Raw genomic sequence first — 12,858 nt, forward strand, 5'->3', positions numbered from 1 at the left:
TTGGTTGCGAGTTCTCAGCTTGTTTGTGTAGGTGCATGGGACTTTTGAGGAGCCTCCTACTGGATTGATACCTTGGTTCTCAAAACTGAGGGAAATACTTACGCTACACTTGTTGCATCACCCTCTCCTCTTTGGGGAAAACCAACGGTAGCTCAAGACGTAGCACCTTCTCCTCTTGTTGTTAATGATGATGCTTGTGCTACTAACTCTATTTCTTGTGAAGCATCCATTTTAAAGGAGAATATTGAGCTAAGGGCTCAACTTGAGTTGATATCTAGCAAGTATGGGAAATTGGAAGAAAGTCATGAAAAGCTTTCTAGCTCTCCTGATGATTGAGGGAGTCCTGGATTAGGGGGCGTCCGGATGGCCGGACTAAGACCTTTGGCCGGACTCCCGGACTATGAAGATACAAGATTGAAGACTCTGTCCCGTGTCCGGATGGGACTTTCCTTGGCGTGGAAGGCAAGCTTGGCGATACGATATGAAGATCTCCTCCCATTGTAACCGACTCTGTGTAACCCTAGCCCTTTCCGGTGTCTATATAAACCGGAGAGTTTTAGTCCATAGGAAGAACAACAATCATACCATAGGCTAGCTTCTAGGGTTTAGCCACTCCGATCTCGTGGTAGATCTACTCTTGTACTACCCATATCATCAATATTAATCAAGTAGGAGTAGGGTTTTACCTCCATCAAGAGGGCCCGAACCTGGGTAAAAACATCGTGTCCCTTGTCTCCTGTTACCATCCGCCTAGACGCACAGTTCAGGACCCCCTACCCGAGATCCGCCGGTTTTGACACCGACAGTATACCTTCTACCTTAGATCCGAAGGAAAGATCTTTGTTGCCAAGAATGGATCCTTTCTGGAAAAAAAGTTTCTCTCGAAAGGAGTAAGTGGGAGGAAAGTAGAGCTCGATGAAGTACTACCTCTTGAACCGGAAAGTAGTGTAGCTCAGGAAAATGTTCCTGTGGTGCCTACACCGACTGGAGAGGAAATTAATGATGATGATCAAGGTACTTCGGATCAAGTTGCTACTGAACTTCGTAGGTCCACAAGGACACATTCCACACCAGAGTGGTATGGCAACCCTGTCCTGGAAATCATGTTGTTAGACAACGGTGAACCTTCGAACTATGAAGAAGCGATGGCGGGCCCAGATTCCAACAAATGGCTTGAAGCCATGCAATCCGAGATAGAATCCATGTATGAAAACAAAGTATGGACTTTGACAGACTTGCCCAATGATCGGCGAGCGATAGAAAACAAATGGATCTTTAAGAAGAAGACGGACGCGGATGGTAATATTACCATCTATAAAGCTCGACTTGTCGCTAAGGGTTATCGGCAAGTTCAAGGGGTTGACTACGATGAGACTTTGTCTCCCGTAGCAAAGCTGAAGTCCGTCCGAATCATGTTAGCAATTGCCGCATACTATGATTATGAGATATGGCAGATGGACGTCAAAACGGCATTCCTTAACGGCTATCTTAAGGAAGAACTGTATATGATGCAGACGGAAGGTTCTGTTGATCCTAAAAATGCTAACAAGGTATGCAAGCTCCAACGATCCATTTATGGGCTGGTGCAAGCATCTCGGAGTTGGAACATTCGCTTTGATGAGATGATCAAAGCGTTTGGGTTTATGCAGACTTATGGAGAAGCTTGCGTTTACAAGAAAGTGAGTGGGAGCTCTGTAGCATTTCTCATATTATATGTAGATGACATACTTCTGATGGGAAATGATATAGAACTTTTGGACAACATCAAGGCCTACTTGAATAAGTGTTTTTCAATGAAGGACCTTGGAGAAGCTACTTACATATTAGGCATCAAGATCTATAGGGATAGATCGAGACGCCTCATAGGTCTTTCACAAAGCACATACCTTGATAAGATATTGAAGAAGTTCAAAATGGATCAGTCCAAGAAAGGGTTCTTGCCTGTATTGCACGGTGTGAGATTGAGCTCGGCTCAATGCCCGACCACAGCAAAATATAAAGAAGAGATGAGTGTCATCCCCTATGCCTCAGCCATAGGATCTATTATGTATGCCATGCTGTGTACCAGACCTGATGTAAACCTTGCCGTAAGTTTGGTAGGAAGGTACCAAAGTAATCCCGGCAAGGAACACTGGACAGCGGTCAAGAATATCCTGAAGTACCTGAAAAGGACAAAGGACATGTTTCTCATTTATGGAGGTGACGAACAGCTCGTCGTAAAGGGTTACGTCGACGCTAGCTTCGACACAGATCTGGATGACTCTAAGTCACAAACCGATATGTGTATATGTTGAATCGTGGAGCAGTAAGCTGGTGCAGTTGCAAGCAGAGCGTCGTGGCGGGATCTACATGTGAAGCGGAGTACATGGCAGCCTCGGAGGCAGCACATGAAGCAATATGGATGAAGGAGTTCATCACCGACCTAGGAGTCATACCCAATGCATCGGGGCCAATCACTCTCTTCTGTGACAACACTGGAGCTCTTGCCCTTGCCAAGGAGCCCAGGTTTCACAAGAAGACCAGGCACATCAAGCGTCGTTTCAACTCCATCCGTGAAAATGTTCAAGATGGAAACATAGATATTTGCAAAGTACATACGGATCTGAATGTCGCAGATCCGTTGACTAAACCTCTTCCGCGAGCAAAACATGATCAACACCAGAACTCGATGGGTGTTCGATTCCTCACAATGTAACTAGATTATTGACTCTAGTGCAAGTGGGAGACTGTTGGAAATATGCCCTAGAGGCAATAATAAAAGGATTATTATTATATTTCCTTGTTCATGATAATTGTCTTTTATGCATGCTATAATTGTATTATCCGGAAATCGTAATGCACGTGTGAATACATAGACCACAACATGTCCCTAGTGAGCCTCTAGTTGACTATCTCATTGATCAACAGATAGTCATGGTTTCCTGACTATGGACATTGGATGTCATTGATAACGGGATCACATCATTAGGAGAATGATGTGATGGACAAGACCCAATCCTAAGCATAGCACAAGATTGTGTAGTTCATTTTGCTAGAGCTTTTTCAATGTCAAGTATCCTTTCCTTAGACCATGAGATCATGTAACTCCCGGATACTGTAGGAGTGCTTTGGGTGTACCAAACGTCACAACGTAACTGGGTGACTATAAAGGTGCACTATAGGTATCTCCGAAAGTGTCTGTTAGGTTGACACGGATCGAGACTGGGATTTGTCACTCCGTATGACGGAGAGGTATCTCTGGGCCCACTCGGTAATGCATCATCATAATGAGCTCAAAGTGACCAAGTGTCTGGTCACGGGATCATGCATTACGGTACGAGTAAAGTGACTTGCCGGTAATGAGATTGAACGAGGTATTGGGATACCGACGATCGAATCTCGGGCAAGTAACGTATCAATTGACAAAGGGAATTGTATACGTGGTTGCTTAAATCCTCGACATCGTGGTTCATCCGATGAGATCATCGAGGAGCATGTGGGAGCCAACATGGGTATCCAGATCCCGCTGTTGGTTATTGACTGGAGAGCCGTCTCGGTCATGTCTACATGTCTCCCGAACCCATAGGGTCTACACACTTAAGGTTCAGTGACGCTAGGGTTGTAAAGATATTAGTATGCAGCAAACCGAAAGTTGTTCGGAGTCCCGGATGAGATCCCGGACATCATGAGGAGTTCCGGAATGGTCCAAAGGTAAAGAATTATATATGGGAAGTCATTTTTCGGCCATCGGGAAAGTTTCGGGGGTTACCGGTATTGTACCAGGACCACCGGAAGGGTCCCGGGGGTCCACTGGGTGGGGCCACCCATCCCGGAGGGTCCCATGGGCTGAAGTGGGAGGGGAACCAGCCCCTAGTGGGCTGGTGCACCCCCCTGGGCCCCCCTCTGCGCCTAGGGTTGGGAACCCTAGGGGAGGGGGCACCTCCACTTGCCTTGGGGGGCAAGTCTCCCCCCTTGGCCGCCGCCCCCCTAGGAGATCCCATCTCCTAGGGCCGGCACCCCCCTGGGGTCCCTGTATAAAGAGGAGGGGAGGGCAGCCGACCCCTGACATCTGGCGCCTCCCTACCCCCCTTGCTACACCTCCTCCTCCCGTAGTCGCTTGGCAAAGCCCTGCCGGAACCCTGCTGCATCCACCACCACGCCGTCATGCTGCTGGATCTTCATCAAACTCTCCTTCCCCCTTGTTGGATCAAGAAGGAGGAGACTTCACGCTGACCGTACGTGTGTTGAACGCGGAGGTGCCATCCGTTTGGCGCTAGGATCTCCGATGATTTGGATCACGGCGAGTACGACTCCCTCAACCCCGTTCTCTTGAACGCTTCCGCTCGCGATCTACAATGGTATGTAGATGCACTCCTCTCTCTTGTTGCTAGATGAACTCATAGATTGATCTTGGTGAACGTAGGATTTTTTTTATTTTATGCAACGTTCACCAACAGTGATCCCATCTTGTGCATTTTGTATTCAAATGCAAATTCTCTATAATGCACAACTCGTGGTGGAGCTATCCTATTTTCTTTAGAACACTCTTGTTGTGATCCTTATCAAGTGTGTGTTGGTGGAAGGGAAGCCGTTTTCTTTTTGGTACTTTGTGCCATCATGAAACTTTGTAGAGAGCCTGGTTTGTTTGGAACCATCCTCTCTTTGGGAGTTTAACATCTTTAATTTAGTGTGTATCAATGGATATCTCATTCCTTGATCTATCTTTAAGATTTCTTCCAAGTGATGATTTCTCCATTTGGTATCCTTTTCACTTGGCATTTCTTTTTCATTTGGTTTTGGTTCTTGAAAGTTTCGAGCATGCATATTTACTTCATGTATTCTATTTGGCATGCTTTCTTTCATTGATCCAATATATAGGGGAAACTCCACCAAGTCTCAAATTGGATGAGATGTGCATGAAATTCATTTCCATATCTATATGCACATATTTATGTGGAGTTTGTCCTATGTATTGGTGTTTCTAACTATTTGGTCCCAATGAGTTTGGGTACCGTTTAGTTTGCGTTGTTCTTCTAGGAACGGTTGGAGATGCATTGGATGCTCGGCTCACTCACAAGGAAGGTGTTGTCACCATGTGCTTATTGGAGTCAAGCTAGGGTGATCAATGAACTACCATCTACCGTCATTTGGTATCTACTACATCCTTCCAATGGTATCTCGGTAACAAGTATCATCATCTACTTCATGCACACATTTCTTGCATCAACCTCGTGTAGGTTGTATCATGGCATGTAATTCATTCTTTCTTGTGATACTTGTTTCCTTTCTCAAAGCATCTCGACGATGATCTCATGTTGCTAGTTGTGATGTCTTTGATGGTTATGTGGTAGGAATTTATTTATATACAATAAGACCATATCTAGCCATGTGCTATGCTTCCAAGCAAATATCTTATTGGTATATGTATGACTTCCTTGTGGATATCTTGTTCCGGTGTGTTGTAACTATATCGGGTGTACATCCTTCTTTGTAGACATATATCATCATGATTTTGTCTACCTAGAACCTTATACACTTGAGAGAAGTTGCATATCTAGATGATATCCTTTCTTTCACGTCCACCGTGTCTTTCTTTTGTTTTTTTCTTTGGTGACTCCATGAAAGCTTTTGCCTTGAGTGTGTGTCTTATCTCGTTGCATCTTGATGCACTCTTGTGTGGTGAAGATTTTTTCCTCATGCTTGTCTTTACGAGGCTTTTGCCATCTTAATAGGTATCCCTCATCTTGATAAGGCTTTTTTTCTTTCTTCACCATGGGTTGTCACAAGTGTTGGTTATTCATTTTGCATTTTTAGTGTGCTTGTGAACCCGTTTGCTTGGTGTGTGTGTGGATGACATGTCATGCACCGTGTATTCATTTACCCAAGACTATGTTGATGCTTTATGCTCATCCTTATATTAGTCTTCTCAAGTGCTTTGCCATGACTCACACACATCATTTTGGTTGAGCCTATTATTAAGTTTCCTCTTTTTACATGTTGCTCAACCATGTGCTTGTTGCAAGTGCTAGGATTTGTTTCCTATATGCTCACTCGCACTGGTTGTGAGTTTCTATTGATTTTGCGGGAGCTATGATCCTATTTTGTGCACTTTGTATCCAATACAAATATTCTTATTTGTGCACAAATCATGGGGAGCTTCTCTAGTTTCTTTATAACACTCCTCTACTCATATCATAATATCATTTATTCTTGTGGCTCATAGGATCCTTGGTCTAGTTGGTTCAGTTGATATCCAATGGGGGAGAAGTTTCAGAGAGTTTTGTGGAGAAGTTTAGAGAGTTATCTCCTCTTGCTTTGGTTTTGTTCCTTAGCATTTGCATCTCATTCGCATGCACTATTGGTTGTTGCATTGCACGATGATGCATAATTCCTTATATAAACTCTCTTGAAAGTGATTGTCATCAATTACCAAAATGGGGGAGATTGAAAGAACATGCGGTGCCCCCATGTTTGGTTTTGGTAATTGATGACAATCTCTATGGACTAATGGTTGTCTTGAGTTATATTTGAAGGATTTGTCCATAGGCTTTTCTTGAAGTCCATGTGTTGGTTTCAAGGAGTTTATGAGTTGACCAAGGTGCTATTAAGGAATTATCCAACGATTGTTCATGTGAGTGTTGAGCTTATTGCAAGCATGTCTTGAAGAAGAAGGTTGTGTGATCATTCATGTTTACCTTCAGGACATCATCCAAATGAAGAGAGTTGCAAATATTCAAGGTTGATCAAGACTAAGTCAAGAGTGAATCAAGTTGATCAACTCACAAAGCGTAGAAGATGTACCGAGAGGGATCAAGTGATCCCATGGTATGGTAAGCATTGTCCATTGCACTTTGTGTACTAACCCATGGTCTATATGAGAGTTCTATGTGGGGTTAGGTACGTATCCATGGGCTTGCGTCAAGAGGAATATATCATACAACCCATGGAAAGGATGACATCAAGTGGTGATCGTCATCAAGATTGTCGTGTGCAAGTTCAAGTGGAGCATCACGAATATATCAAGTGCTTGAATCTTGCCTTCCATTGTGGTGTCAATGGACTTGTGAAGATGTGACGAAGAGTGGCTCACCCATAGTGAACTATGCAGGAGCAATCATTTAGTCTTCATCAAGCCAACGCAATCAAGAAAGGTGGTCCGACTTGAGGGAGTCAAGATCGTCATCATCTAGCTCAAGTGGACCATGTGCAGGGCAAATGTTTCCCTCGATAGGTTTTCTATTTTACCGGTCTCGTGGTGGTAGTTGGGAGACCGGGTTATAGGATCGTTTGCCGTACTATCAAGGGGGGCTCTCAAGTTGGTAGCTTGATCATATCGTTAGTAGAGAGCTCAAACCATTGCATCCTTGCATCATGTTTCTCGGTTCTTGTTCGGTTCTCTTTGTGAGTCTTAGAGCTTATGGTCATCTTGATGACAAGCTTGAGTTCATCGAAAATGGAGTTTGCACGTGTCTTCTATGATGTTTTCGGTGTTGGATGTTTTACCAGTCTTATCCGAGGAAGGGTTCTCACCTTTTTCTTATGGGCCTTTTCTATTTTGCTTCTTATTAATATTTCTTTCAATATTGTGTTGTCCCTTGTCGCTAGCTTTCCAACAAACTTGGTTTCATCGAATTCGGAGTCCGTTTGCAAAAGTTGTGGCAGTTTTGGTGTTCCGAAAAGGCTGAAGCGGTACTACCGCGAATTGGAGGGATGTAATTTTTTACTACCACTCCAGAGCAATACTACCGCGGCTCCTACAGCGATAGTACCGCTCCAAACCAAAAACTCGTCCCAAGTCATGCGGTGGTAGGCACAGATGTATTTTTGAGTACCACTCGCAAGCAGTAGTACTGCCACCCTTTGCGGTAGTACCATGATCCCTAGCGGTAGTACCGTGAGGACGAGTGGTAGTACCGCTCCTTGGAGCGGTAGTACCGCTCTGTGCGGGCTGTGAGGATAACGGTTGGATTTTTCCCCACCTATAAAAGGCGGTCTTCTTCCCCAATGAACCTCATCCTTTGAGCTCGTGTTCTTCCCCCATTGTTGACCTTCTTCGAGCTTGCTAACTCTCAATCCCTCCATGGATTCTTGCTAGTTTTTGAGGGAAAAGAGAGAGGAGATCTAGATCCAAATTTCCACCAATCACTTTCTCCTCTATGTGAGGGGAACCATTTGGATCTAGATCTTGGAGTTCTTGGTGTTGTGCTTCTTGTTCTTCCTCTCATCTTCCTCCCTAGCATTAGTTGCTTCGGTGGGATTTGAGAGAGAAGGATTTGGGCACTCCGTGTGCCCTTGCCATTGCATTTGGTGCATCGGTTTGAGTTCTCCACGTGGTACTTGGAAGTTACAAGTTGAGAAGCTTATTACTCTTGGGTGCTTTATACCCCTGAGCTTGTTACTCTTGGGTGTTTGGACACCCTAGAGCTTGTTCCTCTTGGGTGCCTTGGTGCCCTAGACGGTTGGTGTTGTTCGGAGCTCAATCATTGTGGTGTAAAGCTCCAGGCAAGCGTCCGGGTCTCCAATTAGGTTGTGGAGATCGCCCCGAGCAATTTTACGGGTACCGGTGACCGCCCCCAAGGGTTGCCAAAGTGTAGGGGTTCGGTGACCGCCCCCAAGGGTCTCCATTTGTACGGGTTCGGTGACCGCCCTCAAGGGTCCCTTAGTGGAATCACGACATCTTGCATTGTGCGAGGGCGTGAGGAGATTACGGTGGCCCTAGTGGCTTCTTGGGGAGCATTGTGCCTCCACACCACTCCAAACGGAGATTAGCATCCACAAGGGTGTGAACTTCGGGATACATCGTCGTCTCCGTGTGCCTCGGTTATGTCTTACACGAGCCCTTTACTTATGCACTTTACTTTGTGATAGCCATATTGTTTCTTGTCGTATATCTTGCTATCACATAGTTACTTATCTTGCTTAGCATAAGTTGTTGGTGCACATAGGTGAGCCTAGTTGTTTTAGGTTTTGTGCTTGACAAATTAACCGCTAGGTTTATTCCGCATTTGTTAAAGCCTAAACTATAATTATTTTAAAGTGCCTATTCACCCCCCCTCTAGGCGACATCCTCGATCTTTCAAATTGCATGTGATGTTTATCCTTTATGCATCTTATTTTTCTTAGAATGGCGGTAGCATTATAAGATGATCTCTTAATAAATTTCAAGGTATAAGTGTTCTCCCTGAGTATGCACTGTTGCTATAGTTCGTCATGCCAAGACACCACGTGATGATCGGGTGTGATAAGCTCTACGTTCACATACTCGGGTGCAAGCCAGTTTTGCACACGCAGAATACTCTAGTTAAACTTGACGAGCCTAGCATATGCAGATATGGCCTCGGAACACTGAGACCGAAAGGTCGAGCGTGAATCATACAATAGATATGATCAACATAGTGATGTTCACCATTGAAAACTGCTCCATCTCAAGTGATGATCGGACATGGTTTAGTTGATATGGATCACGTGATCACTTAGATGATTAGAGGGATGTCTATCTAAGTGGGAGTTCTTAAGTAATATGATTAATTGAACTTTAATTTATCATGAACTTAGTACTTGATAGTATTTTGCATGTCTATGTTGTTATAGATAAATGGCCCGTGCTACTGTTCCATTGAATTTTAATGCGTTCCTAGAGAAAGCTAAGTTGAAAGATGATGGTAGAAACTACACAGACTCGGTCCGTAACTTGAGGATTATCCTCATTGCTGCACAGAAGAATTACGTCCTAGAAGCACCGTTAGGTGCCAAAATCGTTGCAGGAGCAACTCCGGACGTTATGAACGTCTGGCAAAGCAAAGCTGATGACTACTCAATAGTTCAGTGTGCCATGCTTTAGGGATTAGAACCGGGACTTCAACAATGTTTTGAATGTCATGGAGCATATGAGATGTTCCAGGAGTTGAAGTTAATATTTCAAGCAAATGCCTGGATTGAGAGATATGAAGTCTCCAATAAGTTCTACAGCTGCAAAATGGAGGAGAATAGTTCTGTCAGTCAACATATACTCAGAATGTCTGGGTACCACAACCACTTAACTCAGATGGGAGTTAATCTTTTGGTTGATAGTGTCATTGACAGTATTCTTCAATCACTGCCACCAAGCTACAAAAGCTTCATGATGAACTATAATATGCAAGGGATGGATAAGAAAATTCCCGAGCTCTTCCCAATGCTAAATGCTGCGGAGGTAGAAATCAAGAAGGAGCATCAAGGGTTGATGGTTAACAAGACCACTAGTTTCAAGAAAAAGGGCAAAGGGAAGAAGGGGAACTTCAAGAAGAATGGAAAGCAAGTTGCTGCTCAAGTGAAGAAGCCCAAGTCTGGACCTAAGCCTGAGACTGAGTGCTTCTACTACAAAGGGACTGGTCCCTGGAAGTGGAACTGCCCCAAGTATTTGGTGGATAAGAAGGATAGCAAAGTGAAAGGTATATTGATGTGTACCTTACTAATGCTCGTAGTAGCACCTGGGTATTTGATACTGGTTTTGTTGCTCATATTTGCAACTCGAAATAGGGGCTACGGATTAAACAAAGATTGGCTAAGGACAAGGTGACGATGCGCGTGGGAAATGGTTCCAAAGTCGATGTGATCACCGTCGGCACGCTACCTCTACATCTACCTTCGGGATTAGTTTTAGACCTGAATAATTACTATTTGGTTTCAGCGTTAAGCATGAACATTATATCTGCATCTTGTTTGATGCGAGACGGTTATTCATTTAAATTAGTGAATAATGGTTTTTCTATTTATATGAGTAATATCTTTTATGGTTATGCACCCTTGATGAGTGGTCTATTTTTATTGAATCTCGATGGTAGTGATACACATATTCATAGTATTGAATCCAAAAGATATAAGTTTAATAATGATAGTGCAACTTATTTGTGGCACTGCCGTTTAGGTCATATTGGTTTAAAGCGCATGAAGAAACTCCATGCTGATGGGCTTTTGGAATCACTTGATGCTTCCGAACCATGCCTCATGGGCAAGATGACTAAGACTCCGTTCTCCGTAACAATGGAGCGAGCAACATACTTATTGGAAATAATATATACTGATGTATGCGGTCTGATGAGTGTTGTTTCTCGCGGCAGGGATCGTTATTTTCTAACCTTCATAGATGATTTGAGCAGATATGGGTATATCTACTTGGTGAAACATAAGTCTAAAACATTTGAAAAGTTCAAAGAATTTCAGAGTGAAGTGGAAAATCATCGTAACAAAAAAATAAAGTTTCTACGATCTGATCGTGGAGGTGAATATTTGAGTTACGAGTTTGGTCTTCATTTGAAACAATGCGGAATAGTTTTGCAACTTATGCCACCTAGAACACCACAGCGTAATGGTGTGTCTAAACGTCGTAATCAAACTTTATTATATATGGTGCGATCTATGATGTCTCTTACCGATTTACCGCTATCATTTTGCGGTTATGCTTTAAAGACGGCTACATGCACGTTAAATAGGGCACCATCTAAGTCCATTGAGACGACACCATGTGAACTGTGGTTTGGCAAGAAACCCAAGTTGTTGTTTCTTAAAGTTTGGGGCTGCGATGCTTATGTGAAAAATCTTCAACCTGATAAGCTTGAACCCAAATCGGAGAAATGTGTCTTCATAGGATACCCAAAAGAAACTATTGGGTACATCTTCTATCACAGATCTGAAGGCAAGATATTCATTGCTAAGAATGGATCCTTTCTAGAGAAGGAGTTTCTCTTGAAAGAAGTGAGTGGGAGGAAAGTAGAACTTGATGAGTTAATTGTACCTTCTCTCGAATTGGAAATTAGTTCATCACAAAAATCAGTTCTAGTGATTCCTACACCAATTAGTGAGGAAGCTAATGATGATGATCATGCAACTTCTGATCAAGTTACTACCGAACCTCGTAGGTCAACCAGAGTAAGATCCCCAGCAAAGTGGTACGGTAATCCTGTCCTAGAGGTCATGTTACTTGACCATGACGAGCCTACGAACTATGAGGAAGAGATGATGAGCCCAGATTACGAAAAATGGCTTGAGGCCATGAAATCTGAGATGGGATCCATGTATGAGAACAAAGTGTGGACTTTGGTTGACTTGCCCGATGATCGGCAAGCCATAGAGAATAAATGGATCTTTAAGAAGAAGACTGACGCTGACGGTAATGTTACTGTCTACAAAGCTCGACTTATTGCGAAAGGTTTTCGACAAGTTCAAGGAGTTGACTACGATGAGACTTTCTTACCCGTAGCGATGCTTAAGTCCGTCCGAATCATGTTATCAATTGCCGCATTTTATGATTATGAAATTTGGCAAATGGATGTCAAAACTGCATTCCTTAATGGATATCTTAAAGAAGAGTTGTATATGATGCAACCAGAATGCTTTGTCGATCCAAAAGGTGCTAAAAAGTGTGCAAGCTCCAGCGATCCATTTATGGACTGGTGCAAGCATCTCGGAGTTGGAATATATGCTTTGATAGTGTGATCAAAGCATATGGTTTTATACAGACTTTTGGAGAAGGCTGTATTTACAAGAAAGTGAGTGGCAGCTCTGTAGCATTTCTGATATTATATGTGGATGACATATTGTTGATCGGAAATGATACTGAATTTCTGAATGGCATAAAAGGATACTTCAATAAGAATTTTTCAATGAAAGACCTCGGTGAAGCTGCTTATATAATGGGCATCAAGATCTATAGGGATAGATCAAGATGCATAATTGGACTTTCACAAAGCACATACCTTGATAAAGTTTTGAAGAAGTTCAAAATGGATCAAGCAAAGAAAGGGTTCTTGCCTGTGTTACAAGGTGTGAAGTTGAGTCAGACTCAATGCCCGACCACTGCAGAAGATAGAGAGAGAATGAAAGTCATCCTATGTTTCAGCC

The sequence above is a fragment of the Triticum aestivum genome, chromosome 7B, assembly GCF_018294505.1.
Source record: "Triticum aestivum cultivar Chinese Spring chromosome 7B, IWGSC CS RefSeq v2.1, whole genome shotgun sequence".
Taxonomy (NCBI): Eukaryota; Viridiplantae; Streptophyta; class Magnoliopsida; order Poales; family Poaceae; genus Triticum; species Triticum aestivum.